Source organism: Coregonus clupeaformis, chromosome 36 (assembly GCF_020615455.1).
Source record: "Coregonus clupeaformis isolate EN_2021a chromosome 36, ASM2061545v1, whole genome shotgun sequence".
In the NCBI taxonomy this organism is placed as follows: Eukaryota; Metazoa; Chordata; class Actinopteri; order Salmoniformes; family Salmonidae; genus Coregonus; species Coregonus clupeaformis.
The window spans coordinates 24,037,018-24,052,161 of NC_059227.1; the positions used below are offsets into that span (position 1 = coordinate 24,037,018).

Below are 15,144 nucleotides of genomic sequence, written 5' to 3' on the forward strand. Positions count from 1 at the left end.
CTGTTGTTTAGACTGATTTACCTCATGAGTTGTCAACTCGTGCACAATTAATTTGTGATTCAGTCTGATCAACTGTAGCCTACTGATAACAACCACAGCTGCAGGTAGCCTAGAGAAGCCTATGCGCTCTGATCCCCTCTGGCCAGAGGAAATGAGGCGGTAACGTCATGTATTTATAGCCTAAGCTATGTATTTATAGCCTAAAATAGGCCTATTTATTTGTGTTAGGAGAAAATGTGAATGTGATCAAATGTGGTTTATATTCAAACTTAGGATGGCTAGGCTACCAATACCTTATCAATCCAAAAGTATTGACTGGATTAATCAATCAACAAAATAGTGATGACATACTGTGCGAGTAACGTTTTAATTGCAGATGCAATGATGCAATCCTGCATGAAGCAAGCTCAGCCCTGTTAGTTCAGTTGAAAAAAATCTGTTCCCATCACAGCTCATATAAAACCGTTTACAGCTGATTTATTACTATGTCTGGTAAACTACGTTTATTACTAGGGCCCGAAGTTTTACCTGGTTAGGTTAGCCTACCAGACCAGGAAAACACCTCTGAAATCACCACACAATTTGTTACAAATAAAGAAACCTATCCTATAAGTATGGTCTACTATCTCAAATGTTGAGTTATTATCTCGAAATTTGAAGTTGTCTATCTCGAAATGTCGACTTACTATCTAAAAATGTAGATAGTAGGCTATCGACATTTTTAAAAAGGGTGGCGGGAATGGGCTTCCATAATCATGGATGCATGTTTATAACTCAAGCTAGGCTATGCCTATGCTATAAAAAGTTGCACGCAGGGGACCCATTTTCGCCCTCGTCCATTATTGCTGTTGAACAGTTGCCTGACCAAGCGCTGGTGCCCCTTTAAAAGGCTCTCCATGTTGCCCTCACATGTGATCGGACTTACAGCGGCTCCTGGATGATGCTGTTATGTAAAAGACTCTACACCGCAAAATAAGGTGTTTTGTTTTACATGCTGCAGAAAAAATGTATGCGGAAAAAAAAATCCTGCTTTGAAGACCGTTCGGCGGATGATTTTTACACTTTTGACAGCCAGTGCAATAGAATTGGCTAACAACACTTTGTTTGCGAACAGCCTTGTTTGTGACTGGTGCACAACTGAAAACTGCCTTGCACTGCCATAACCGATAAAGCGACGTGTATCTCTACACGTCAGCCCCCCTCAATCAGCGGTATCAACTCGTGTGTGGAAATAGATCCGTGTTTGAGTTGATGTAACGCTGGTAAACAGTTACAGGGAGTAGGCTACCTTTCGGAGAATAGGAGGGTGCTTGGAGTGTTTTGCTTCTTTCGTCGATTATTTTTTTTGGGTTCCTCGAATAGAGTGTGGGAAGGCTAGAGGAAGCCAAATCTAATCATTCGGCAACATTGACTTTCGCGGAAGGCTGAGTGAAAGCACTTCAAGTCAAGAACAGAAGCCAGCAGCCCCAGCGTCGGACTAAGGTTGGAAGCTAGTTCGTCGTGGTTAGCGATCTATCCACCTCTAACAACAAGGTGTCCTGGTCAGGATTATACTGTAGATAGCCTACCTATAGATCGCAGATTGAAAAACTTGCCTAGGAAGGAGAGTGCCACAAAGACCCACACGGGTGAGTAGCTTGCGTTGCTGTCTCTTTTCTCCTTGCCTTGAGTTCGTTCGGGGAGTAGCTAGCTAATGCCATTAAACTAGCCCATACTATTTTGCTGTTCTTCCAGTGATGGTTATGGCGTTTGCTGTGTTTGTTTCGAGTCGAGTGTGTGGGCATTCATGAGGCAAATGGCCATGGAAATAGGAAGATGTTTTGGGGAGTGGTAGCTACTTGGCTGTGCAGCTAGCCAGCCAGCGTGCGCGATGTACACTGGCCATCCACACCAGCTCAGCTACTGTAACTGCTACTCGTGTTAGCCAAGTGAGAATTCGGAGCAATAATAGACTCGATGTTGTAGCTATGATCCTAAAGCATGCAATTAGTTTTGATATCTGGTGTAGTTAGCAATAAGTGGATGTTAGTCTTCTGTTACTACAATATTATCCATCGTGAAACAGGCATTATTGGCTTGCATGTTCTACATGAGAATAACGTTAAGATAATTGGATAGGTCGACTGTTAAACAACTTTGTCCTTATGATTCCTTATAACATGTGTTAAGCTTATTGAACCTATTGTTATTTGGTGCATGTTTCTCTCTGTCAGTAGTATAATGGTAGTGTGTGCACACGCCATGGGTAGGCAGGAGAAACGGAAAAGTGCGCAGATCAGTTCACTATTTTGCATCATCTAGCGTTGATATATCACATCTGTTCTAAAATTGGCTTCCACAGATGCTGATAAAGATACGTCACTTTTCTAAAGAGAACATTTCTTCTGCAGTTTGAATTGTGGGTGAACCAGTAGTCATTCACTCACTGTGACACATGCAGGCAGGTGCATTGAATAGTCGATGTCACAATGTCTTATGATGGCCAACGTTCCATTTACGGCATAAAGATGACATCATACATGCATTCCAATCCCACATCACAGGTTGCATTGTAACGTGCCTTCCTGGTAAATAACTTGAGAGCTCCTGTCAGTTGAAACAGTGGTTGCCTACTAAGGGCTGACATTCAAGCTAAGGAACTGCCATATTATGATGAACATATCCAGTTATTCAGCTGTTACACACATCCAGACAATAACAGGAACTGGCCAGCATATTGATTAATTATTGGTTAAATCAAAACTATTGCTCACATATGACCGAAACATGTCACTCGACTACTGCAATAATGTGGCACAATTATGTCATGTCAGTTGTTATGGTAGCCGACTACTGTTAGCCTACATTTCCATCGGCTTCATGGTTGAGGGCTCGGGTTGAAGGGGAATTTTTAGTGACTGCTGAAGGGATATAGAAACGGCTAGGTGTGAGACTGAGCAGCATGTCACAACAACACCTCCAATGCAATGAGTCCATGTCCACGATACTGTATAAGCTGGTCTAAGCTGTTTAGGTGGTGCTGAAATCTGGTTTGGAACTTTTTAAGAATTCTGTAGATGTTCCCCCCCACACAGTTTATCTCTCACTGGTGTAGATGAAGTTTGTGGTGCAATTACAAGTCCAGTCAGACCTTAATGGATGACAAGAGAATGGGAACTATGTCATTTAAGGGTGTCACTGTGATAAAACTCCCCAGGAAACAACAGCAGGGAAATTTCCCTTGCCATTAGGTAGGTAGGTGGGGAAGATGGTACAGCATGGATGTGTCGTCAGATAGATGGTCTGGGAAATTACCACTTTGTATTTGTCACTCTGCTTTCTCTCTCCTTCCTGCTACATCTTACCAGAGCTGAAAAACAACTCTGTCATGGCTTTATGTTGTTTGTGAACAGCCCACAGATAGTTTGCCTTATTTCACCATAAGAGTGTTGTTTAAATCATGTCCATGCAAGGATTTGTGGATCCTTGTTTTTATTTTACTGAAGCAATGTTTCTCTCCTTTTGCAGGTTTTGGTTTAACAAATTAATAGTTACTCTTTGACACACCCTGGTTTATTGCAGTTTAGACATTAATCTCTGGGTATATAAAAGTTATTCTTCAGTCACTAGCTGTAGTTGTCTTGAGTGGTCTCACAGAGGTCTCATCACTCTATAATGCAGTGGACTCCAGATAAATGTACCGGTGTTAATTTCGTCAACAAAAATTGTGACTACAATATTTGTCCACCTATTTTTCAGTGGCAATTGATGAGACTATAACTGACTAAATATTAGACCCAGAAAAAACTATAACTAAACAAAATATTTTTCATTTCAGTTGACTAAAACAAGATGAGATTAAATTAGCTCTGTGACAAAATCTGACTACTAAGTGGACTGGACAGTAGTTTTTGGAGAGATTGAGAGCTTTTCAGTGATAAGCACAATTAATATTAGCAGCACAGATCCGCAGTTCTGTTTAGCAGTTGGAAGGAATCGCCACACCCGGCACACACAGCCTATATCACTCAGGCGACTCTTTTGCTTCCCTGTAGCGAACCAGTCTCCACCAGCCTTCTACACTGAACAAAAATATAAAGGCAACATGCAACAATTTCAAAATGTTTACTGAGTTACAGTTCATATAAGGAAATCAGTCAATTTAAATAAATAAATTAGGCCCTTATCTATGGAAATACAGATATGTATCTGTTGGTCACAGATACCTTAAAAAATAAAAAAGGTAGGGTCGTGGATCAGAACCAGTCAGTATCTGATGTGACCACCATTTGCCTCATGCAGCGTGACACAGAGTTGATCTGGCTGTTGATTGTGGCCTGTGGAATGTTGTCCTACTCCTCTTCAATGGCTGTGTGAAGTTGCTGGATATTGGCGGAAACTAGAACACACTGTCGTACACGTTGAAAAATAGTATCCCAAACATGCTCAATGGGTGACATGTCTGAGAATGCAGGCCATGGAAGAACTGGGACATTTTCAGCTTCCAGGAATTGTTTACAAATCCTTGTGCCATGGGGCCATGCATTATCATGCTGAAACATGAGGTGATGACGGCGGATGAATGGCACGAAAATAGGCCTCAGGATCTTGTCACGGTATCTCTGTGCATTCAAATTGCCATCGATAAAATGCAGTTGTGTTAATTGTCCGTAGCTTATGCCTGCCCATACCATAACCCTACCGCCACCATGGTGCACTTTGTTCACAACTTTTACATCAGTAAACTGCTCGCCCACACAACGCCATACACGCTGTCTGCCATCTGCCCAGTACAGTTGAAATCGCTACACCCGCAATAACATCTGCTAAATATGTGCATGTGAACAATAAGATTTGATTTGATTAATCCGTGAAGAGCACACTGCTCCTCCGTAAAGAGCACACTGTACCAGTGGCCATCTAAGATGAGCATTTGCCTATTGAAATCGGTTACGACGCCGAACTGCAGTCATGTCAAGACTCTGGTTAGGACAACGAGCACGCAGATGAGCTTCCCTGAGACAGTTTCTGACAGTTTGTGCATAAATTCTTTGGTTGTGCAAACCCACAGTTTCATCAGCTGTCCGGGTGGCTGGTCTCAAAACGATTTCGCAGGTGAAGAAGCCGGTTGTGGAGGTCCTGGGCTGGCGTGGTTACACGTGGTCTGCGGTAGTGAGGCCGGTTTGACGTACTGCCAAATTCTCTAAAACGAAGGTGGCTTATGGTAGAGAAATGAACTTTACATTCTCTGGCAACAGCTCTGGTGGACATTCCTCAGTCAGCATGCCAATTGCACGCTCCCTCAACTTGAGACATCTGTGGCATTGTGTTGTGACAAAACTGCACATTATAGAGTGGCTTTTTATTGTCCCCAGCACATGGTGCACCTGTGTAATGATCATGCTGTTTAATCAGCTTCTTGATATGGCACACCCGCCAGGTGGATGGATTATCTTGGCAAAGGAGAAATGCTCAAAATGTTTGAGATAAATAAGCTTTTTGTGCGTATGGAACATTTCTGGGATCTTTTTATTTCAGAACATGAAACATAGGACCAACACTTTACATGTTGCGTTTGTATTTCTGTTCAGTGTAGTTAACTAGGCAAAGGGTAGCTAAGAAACACAAGCTGCTTTACGAAATTACAAACAATGGCAGCATTGAGTTTAATAGTAAAACAACAGTCCTGCTATGTTTTTCTCTCCCTAGAGTATAGAAAAGTAGGCTGTCTTTCAATTTGTAGTCTCAGTCAACCCTCCCACTTTCCACACTACATTTCATAGCCAGGTTCTGTAGCCAAGTCTCAATCTTTTGCTCAGATAAAATGGCTTCATAACCATTCAAAAGATATGACCCATAATACCGGCGTAAATTTTTTATCTTTCTATCGTGCATTGGTGGTCTGTATTGTAAATTCATAAAGCATATTCTAAAACTAGGCTACTTGCGGACCGGACTGTTATCCATTTGTTTAGGCTACGCTACACCTTGTTCTGTCATGTTACGTCATGTGCTAGCTATAGCGAACAACCTGGGGTGCGTTCAGGAGGACGCAACGTTTTGGAACGTTCAAACATGCCACTGAACGTGGACCTGGTAACATTACAGGTAGCCAATATGCAAACATTTGGTAGTGCAGAAAGACCAACCCGGCATCCCACTGCTGCCTCTGAAGCTAAGCATGGTAGGTCCTGGTCGGTCCCTAGATGGGAGACCAGATGCTACTGGAAGTGGTGTTGGAGGGCCAGTAGGGAGCATCCTTCCCTCTGGTCTAATGAGATCCCAATGCCCCAGGGCAGTGAAGGGGACATTGCCCTGCGTAGGGTGCAGTCTTTCAGGTGGGACGTTAAACGGGTGTCCTGACTATCGTAAGAGTAGGGGTGTTAACCCCGGTGTCATGGGATATACTGCTAGGCAAATCCCCGCCTTATCTTAGCTCATTGGTCACCATAGCAACACCCACCTGTAGTATGCGCTCCAGCAGGTATATCTCACTGGTCATCCCCAAAGCCAACACCTCCTTTGGCCGCCATTCCTTCCAGTTCTCTGCTGCTAATGACTGGAACGAAATGCAAAAATCTCTGAAGCTGGAGAATCTTATCTCCCTCACTAACTTTAAGCATCAGTTGTCAGAGCAGCTTACCGATCACTGCACCTGTACACAGCCCATCTGTAATTAGCCCACCCAACTACCTCATCCCCATATTGTTATTTATTTTGCTCATTTGCACCCCAGTATCTCTATTTGCACATCTTCTTCTGCACATCTATCACTCCAGTGTTAATACTAAATTGTAATTATTTTGCACTATGGCCTATTTATTGCCTTACCTCCATAACTTACTACATTTGCACACACTGTATATAGATTTTCTATTGTGTTATTGACTGTATGTTTTGTTTTATCCCATGTGTAACTCTGTTGTTTTTATCGCACTGCTTTGCTTTATCTTGGCCAGGTCGCAGTTGTAAATGAGAACTTGTTCTCAACTGGCTTACCTGGTTAAATAAAGGTAAAAAAATAAAAGAAAAAAAGGCTAAATTCCCAACTTGGCCCCATTTCATTTGGCATATATCACTTCTCAATCTGATAGCTGATGTGTGGTGAGCGTTCGGGCACAAAAATGGTTTCCGTGCATCACCAAGGTGGGTGCTACACATTGGTGGTGGATGAGGTGAGTTTCCCCCTATTATGTAAAGCGCTTTGAGTTGAAAAGTTGGTAGAAAAGGGCTATATAAATTAATTCATTATATCTGACTGGGTAAATAACTTTATTTTGAGTTAATGTGGACCCAGGGATTCAGACTTTGGACCAGAACTCGGGCACTGGGACTCGGACTTCAGCCATAGGGACTTGTGGCTCGACTCGTGACTCACCCATTGGTGACTCGGACTCGAGCACAGGGTACTTGGGACTCGATTTGGACTTGAGGTTTAGTGACTTAACTAAATCACTGGGCGAAACAGTCATTAGCTCCCGTTGTACTTTTGGACACCAATGTGGAGGTGATTGAGGTGCAACCCGTACTACTTTGCGGCACCATCTGGTGATTGTGAATGTGAAGGCAATGAACCTTCAAAGTATTCACACCCCTTGACGTTTTTCACATTTTGTTGTTACAGCCTGAATTTAAAATAGATTTGTCACTGGCCAACACCAGAGCATATGAGCGGAGTGGAGCGGTGAGAATCTCAGCTCCTCGCTCACGGAGCTGTTCACCGCTCAAAGCCACATCAGGCCAGTCCGCTCATTATCGCTCAGCGCTCAACGCAGTTTGCATCGCGCTCCACTCAAATCGCCCCCCGCTCACTCCAAAAAAGGAACAAAATCTGCATGTATTTCACTTTTAGCTTAAACCACAGCCTTACTTTATCTCCCCGAATTTGTTGCATACAGACTCATCTCGGATTATCCATTCTGTCTTGAAACGGGGATCTAACACTGACGCTAAAATTAGATGTTAATCAGTATAGTATATTCCATAGCGAATTGACACGTTGTTTGCCAATGTTTCTGCAAAAGCAGCGATGCCCATTGGAAGTGCAGCGTGAGTGTAAAAAAAAAAGTGTAAAGTGGTTATCCCACTGGCTATAGGGTGAATGCACCAATTTGTAAGTCGCTCTGGATAAGAGCGTCTGCTAAATGACGTAAATGTGCCCTTGAGCAAGGCACTTAACCCTAATTGCTCCTGTAAGTCGCTCTGGATAAGAGCGTCTGCTAAATGACTAAAATGTAAATGTAAAATGTGTAATCGGTGAGCAGGGATTTGATTTCTGTGACAGCAGGGAGGATCATCCCCAGGTTCCCCAGCTCCTTCTGCATTTTGTCTGTGAGATCTGCTAGTGGTGTCAGCACACTGACAAGGTGCGTCAGCTGCCGTACTTGATTCAGGGTGATGTTAGCAACATTAGACTTGAGTTTGTTTTGCCATAACGGGTCTTTTTGGAACAACCGGATGAACGACTGAATCATCCGCAGCTGGCTGTTCCATCGAATGGCGCAGGCATTTGTGGGGCGGACACCTAATTGGTCGGTTTCCTCTGTGCTCTTGCGTACACTTTTCACCAGGTGCCCGACTTTCACTAACAGCCTATTAATGTTGTCGTGCTCGTTAAAGGCGTTTTTGATCGCCAGCTGAAGCATGTGAATGGGGCATCTCAGATGTAAATTTGACAAAGTAAAGTACTGATTTATCATAGTTTCTTGGGGGTGTAGCCCGGTTGAGCTGCGCTGGCGAAGTGTTGCATCCCTTCGCGTTCTCCTTTACTCAGCGGTTCATAGTCCATGAAAATCATTTAAAAAAATGCTACATCCAGCTCTCTTTTTCTCTCCCTTGTTATGGTTGGGCCTTTGCGTGCAGTGAATAAACTTTTGAATTCCTCAACCCTTTTCTCTTGTTGCTGCTGCTGCTCCTCTCGCTCTATAAAATACACATTCATGGACGACACAAATTAAATTAAACAGATGGATTCTGGGTCAGGCTTGAGCATGCTTCAGACTCGTGGTGTGAGCGAGCGAAATTGAGCGGGACATAGGGCGACGCTCCGTCCTTTTAAAAATGCCGCTCTGCGCTCTGTTCAAAATCCGTCCGCTCACGCTCCACGCTCGCTCCCGCTCCACTCCGCTCATATGCTCTGGCCAACACACAGGGGACCAGGAATCACCGGCCTGAGAAGGGAGACATTAAAAGAAGGTGAGATATGGTAGTCACTGGGAAGCTGTAACCTATACGTCACCTCGTTGACCCCCGGAGAACCTTAAACGGCCCCCACAAACCGGGGGCTCAGCTTCTTGCAGGGCAGGAGGAGTAGGAGGTTCCTGGTAGAGAACAAGACACGATCCCCAGGTGCTCCTTCTGACGGTGGACAGCGTGCTGGAGTCTCACTTGAAACCGTCATTATGTGTGCACTCTGGACAGGACCCTCTCCTGAATCGTAGAGATGGGACAGGGCATTGGCTTTGGTGTTCTTTGAACCTGGGCGATAGGTCAGCGTGAAGTCAAATCTAGTAAAGAAAAGGGCCCACCTTGCTTGGCGAGGATTCAGCCTCCTAGCTGTCCGTATGTACTCCAGGTTCCGATGGTCGGTGAGGATGGCGAATGGGTCCTTGGCGCCCTCCAGCCAGTGTCTCCACTCCTCTAATGCCAACTTCACCGCCAGGAGCTCTCGATTGCCGACGTCGTATTTCCTCTCTGCAGGGGACAGTTTCTTAGAGTAATACGCACACGGAAACAATTTTTGTGGATTACCTTGTCGTTGAGACAGAACTGCCCCCACGACCACCTCTAAAGCATCCACCTCCACCACAAAGGGTATTGTGGGATCTGGGTGTTTGAGCAATGGGGCGGAGGTGAAACGTCCCTTCAGTAGGCGGAAGGCCTCGTTAGCTGCTGGACTCCACACCAACCTATTTGACCACCCTTGAGGAGAGAGGTGAGAGGGGCGGCGATGGAGATAAAGTTCCTGATGAAACGGCGGTAGAAGTTGGAAAACCCCAAAAGCCATTGTAACCCCTTTATGGTGGTTGGGACTGGCCATGACCTGACCGCATCTACCTTCTTGACGTCCATCTTCACTCCTTGCGGGACTGTTTTGGTAGCCTAGGAAGGAGACAGCCTCCTGATGAAACTGGCACTTCTCAGCCTTGACAAACAGTTGGTTAGCCAGGAGGCTTTCCAGGACTACTCGGACATGAGCGACATGATCCTCCAATGTAGCCGAGTAGACCAGGATGTCATCAATATACACGACCACCTGGCGTCCGAGCATGTCCCGGAACACCTCATTGACGAATGACTGGAACACTGATGGAGCATTGTGGATGAGATTGTATGCACTCCTCAGGTCCAATTTGGTAAAGAAACGGGCCCCGCGGAGCTGTTCGATGGCTGCCGGCACTAACGGGAGAGGGTAACGGTACTTGGTGGTGATCTCATTGAGTCCTCTCAAAACACCAGCGTAACCCTCCATCCTTCTTGGCCACGAAGAAGCCTGCAGATGCAGGAGAATTGGACGTGTGGATGAAACCTTGTTGGAGCGGCTCATGGATGTACTCCTCCATGGCCTTGGTCTCAGCCACCGACAGAGGGTAGATGCATCTGCGCGGGGCCGCAGAGCCTGCTAGCAAGTCGATGGCACAGTCCCAGGGGCGATGAGGGAAACGTGTGGCTCGGGTTTTGGAAAATACCTCCCGCAGGTCCTGGTATACCTCCGGGATGTTGGGCTGAAGGGCAACCACAGGACTCTCAACCCACGTGGAACCACAGGGGAGAGGAAAGCAGGTCCTCTGGCATTCGGGTGCCCAATCTCTGATTTTCATCCTCTACCATGAGATGGTGGAGTTATGGCGTTGAAGCCAAGGGAGGCCGAGGATGATCTTGTGAGCTGGTGCACTGATGATGAAGGGAGTGTTCTCCTGATGGATGGACTCCACGATGAGGGTGAGTGGTTTGGTGACGTGTGTGATGGTCCCGGAACCTAAAGGCTGATTTATCGAGGGCTTGAACCGGGAAAGGAGAGGAGAGCGGGTATGAGGTGATGTTAAGAGAGGAGGCAAGGGTCTGGTCAATTAAGTTCCCCGCGGCACCGGAATCCACTAACGCTGTAGAAACAGAACATGAGGGACAGTCAACTAGTGCGATCGACACCAAAAAGGGTTTGGCAGAAAGTGATAAAGAGGGGATACTCACACCTGCCCAAGGAGGTGGAAGATCACGTGACCGTCCCTCTGCTCACGTGGATCACGAGTTGGGACGTACCGGACACTGCTGGAGCTGGTGCCCTCCTTGACCACAATAGAGACAGAGCCCCAGCTGTCTCCATCTGCGTTGCTCGGCCGCGGGGAAGCGTGTGACCCCTACCTCCATGGGTTGAGGCTCTGATCCAAAGTGTTCACTGAGGGAGGGAGAGAAGCGATGAGAATGCCGACGCTCCCGAAGTAGGTTATCTAGACGGATGGCCATCGCGATGAGTGCTTCCAAGGAGAGGTTGTCGTCTCGACAGACCAGTTCTGTCTGGATCTCCTCGCGCAGTCCTCTTCTGAATACAATACGAAGCGCCGGATCATTCCATCCGCTGGATGCTGCTACTGTTCGGAAGGTGAGCGCGTACTCGGCAGCAGTCTGTTCCTCCTGCTGTAGTTGGAGTAGGCGCTCACCCCCCTCTGCCCTCCGGTGGATGATCGACGATACCTCTGAACAGAGCCATAAACCCCTCATACGAATCCAGCTCCTCATCTCCTCTCTCCCAGACGGCCGTGGCCCATTCCAACACCCGCCCAGTCGGCAGAGAAATAACCGTGTCAACCTTAGACCTCTCGGTGGTGGGGGCTCCCATCTGGTGCACAAAGTAGAGGGAACATTGTAGTAGGAAGCCACGGCATTTAGATGGGGTGCCGTCATATTTATCTGGGAGGGACAAACGGGCATCGCTGACCTGGGCGGGTTGCTGAATGGGCTGGTGTGCTGGCTCGCTGGATTGACTGGTGGTAGAGTATCCTCCGTTAGTTGAAGGCAACACCTCTCGGGTATTTTCGAGAAATGTTGAACACTGCGAAGAACCTCTTCCATAGGCGTCCCCAGTTGTGCCAGCTAGTCGTGGTGTTGACGAAGTAGGTATCCCTGCTGGTCAACCATCTGGAAGACGTTCTGATTACTGCCTCGCAAAATGGAAGCAGCAGGTATTCTGTAACGTAGACGCTGGGAGTCGAGAAGCAGGTGGTAAGTTTAAAAGAACAAAGGAGTAGCGTCTTGACATGAAACAGGTTCTTTCCCCAGGCAGTATTGTTCTAAGGGAGTGCCAGATAAAGGGGAGGTAATGAGTGAGGGAATGGAGTCCAGGTGTGCTTCATGATGAAGCGCAGGTGAACGTAATGATGGTTACCTGGACCGGTGGTTAGTAAACCGGTGATGTCGAACGCCGGAGGAGCGGGAGTAGACGTGACAATTTCAAATAACACAATAGCGTTTTAATAGTTTGTTACTGTTGGCTATATGTAAAAACAAAAAAACACTTTTTTTCAATTTTGTTTGTGGAGTGCCTTTGTTACAACTATGAAACAGAAAGTATCTGTGTTGGAACATGGTAACAGCTTCTTTAAATAAAAATACCCCAACCACCAATATTCACGGTCAAACGACAACATCGGTATCCTAAACATCATCATAAGCGCCAAGTGGCCTTGATAAATAGTGTAACTCGGCACAAAAGCAATAAAGGCATTATGACTAATATAACTGTCGACATGACAGCAGTCCAAAATAGTCTGTCAGTTCGTGCTTGTATTGTGTGCATTTTCACGCAATGACATCAGTTGGATTTTATTTAGCTGTTACCATTGTCCTAACAGTTGACACAATTTTTGTAACGTTCACTTGCTTGACACATTTTTACATACCTTTGTTTGGTTGTAGTGCGAAATAGTCTCCAGTTTTCTCTTCGTGTTGCCGTTGTCCTGTCATTGTCTTGTCATTCTTCAGCACCGTTGTACGGCTGTGCAGGTGCCTTATTTTGTGCAAAGGGAGGGAGTTCCCGTCTCACTTTGTTCATGGTGCTGGCCAGACTTGTTTTCTTTGCAAGCAAATTGTTCGCCATTGCCTGTGAAGTTAAGAAATTGTCCATGGTGACATTTCTCCCCTTGCCAATGTAAGGTCTCCGCTCACCTGCTGCCCGATGTAGATGTTTTCCCAGATATTGAAAGCCGTTCAGCGTGTACAATTACGCACACTCTCACTGTGTAGCCTACTCCAAGTAGGCCAGAGTAGACTGATAAGACTGCTTTGATTCGGTGGGCTGATATAGGGTACATACCATTTTAAAGATTATAATTAGAATGGATCAATACAACAGAATGGCCCGCCCTGTTCTTCATTCACAGTCGGTGATTACATAGTTATGCATAATTTGCTTCCCCTCGCTCATCTCACCCATTCTCCCCCCTTCTCCCCATAATACTTTACTTAACTTCTGTTATGTGTGAAATTTCTGTATATTTTAGGTTCAGCTTTGAGGTGATTATAAGCTGGTCACTGCACTTTCAACTGTCTAGATGAAGGAGCGGAGCAGGCCCTACTGTCAGGAGAAGGAGGGGCAAAGGAAAAAAGAAAATGGAAATGCCCTCTTAAAACTGGTTATAACGCCAGTTCTGTTTGTGATATTAAGATTCTAACACAGTGTGTTTTATATAGACTTATTTAGGAAAAGTCACTTTTTTAGGGTTCTAACTAGTTCTGAACTTCATTTACCTGGTCGGAACAGTTGAAGGGAACCAAAAAAATAATGGTTCTGTTCAGAACAAACTGATTGGAAAATAATTTAGGTTTCAACCCCAGGCACTCAATGTTTTTGCATAAACACATTCTAAATTCAAATCTGCTGCTGATGGAGCTCATGAGCTGGGCCTCTCTGAGCTGGAGCTGTCTGAGCTGACTTAAAATCTAATCAAAATGTAATGAAATGTTATTTGTCACACGATTCGTAAACAATAGGTGTAGACTAAAAGTGAAATGCTTTCTTACGGATCCTTTTCCAACAATGCAGAGTTAAGATTTTTTTTTTAAAGTATAGAAATAGTGGCATGAGGAATAAATACACAGTGAATAATGAATAACAATAATGAGTCAAAGTAACATGGCTATATACAGGGAGTACCAGTACCGAGTCGATGTGCAGGGGTACGAGGTAATTGAGGTAGCTATGTACATATAGGTAGGGGTAAAGTGACTAGGCAACAGGATAGATAATAGACAGTAGCAGCAGTGTTTGTGTGTGTGTGTGTGGCGTCAGTATGCATGTATGCGCGTGCTGTGTGTGTGGGCGTATGTAGTGTGTGTATGTTGGGGTGTAAATATGTGTGGGTAGAGTCCAGTGTGTGTGCATAGAGTCCAAGCAAGAGAGTTAGTGCAAAAAAGGATCAGTGCAGGTAGGCTGGGTAGCCATTTGGTTAGCTATTTAGCAGTCTTGTTTAGTAGTCTTGTGGCTTGGGGGTAGAAGTTGTTCAGGCTCCTGTTGGTTCCAGACTTGGTGTACTAGTACCGCTTGCCATGCGGTAGCAGAGAGAACAGTCTATGGCTTGGGTGACTGGAGTCTTTGACAATGTTTAGGGCCTTCCTCTGACACCGCCTGGTATAGAGGTTCTGGATGGCAGGAAGCTCAGCCCTAGTGATGTACTGGACCATACTCACAACCAGTATTCCCTCCAATTTTTGGGGGCACTGAGCAAATTTTAGGTATTGTGAGCGGAAACTTGAACGTTGTGAGAATTTTGTGCAACTTCCGGCACGCATTTACAGTGAACACTGAGGCTGTACCCTTAAAGTTTTAGACAGTAGCCATTAGGCTATTTGAGTATAATTTAGGCCTACGAACAAAACCAATGGAGCAAATCCCATAACATTTTCACATGGAAATAGCTTTTGATTTATATGATGTAGCCTATATGTGCTGTTCAATGCAGGTCTACATTGCATGAGACTTTAAAAAAGTTAACATTATGAAGGTCTTGACATCAATTTAATGTTTTTTTACTTAGTCTGTAACACCATGGGCCAAATACAGTGCCTTCAGAAAGTATTCATACCCCTTGACTTATTCCACGTTTTGTTGTGTTAAAATCTGTTTTGAATTCAGGCTGTTTCTCCCTCATCTACACTCACCCCAGAATGACA

At 45.3% G+C, this 15,144-nt stretch overlaps 1 protein-coding gene across 1 annotated transcript in view; it reads left to right on the forward strand.

Moving 5' to 3' along the window:
- The first annotated feature begins 985 nt into the window (after positions 1–985).
- LOC121552800 (bromo adjacent homology domain-containing 1 protein-like) overlaps positions 986–15,144 on the forward strand; it is a 66,547-nt gene continuing 52,388 nt past the window's right edge. Inside the window, exon 1 of the mRNA XM_041865844.2 lies at positions 986–1,628. The gene's annotated coding sequence lies outside the window, so the exon portion shown is untranslated. The remainder of the gene's footprint in view (positions 1,629–15,144) is intronic.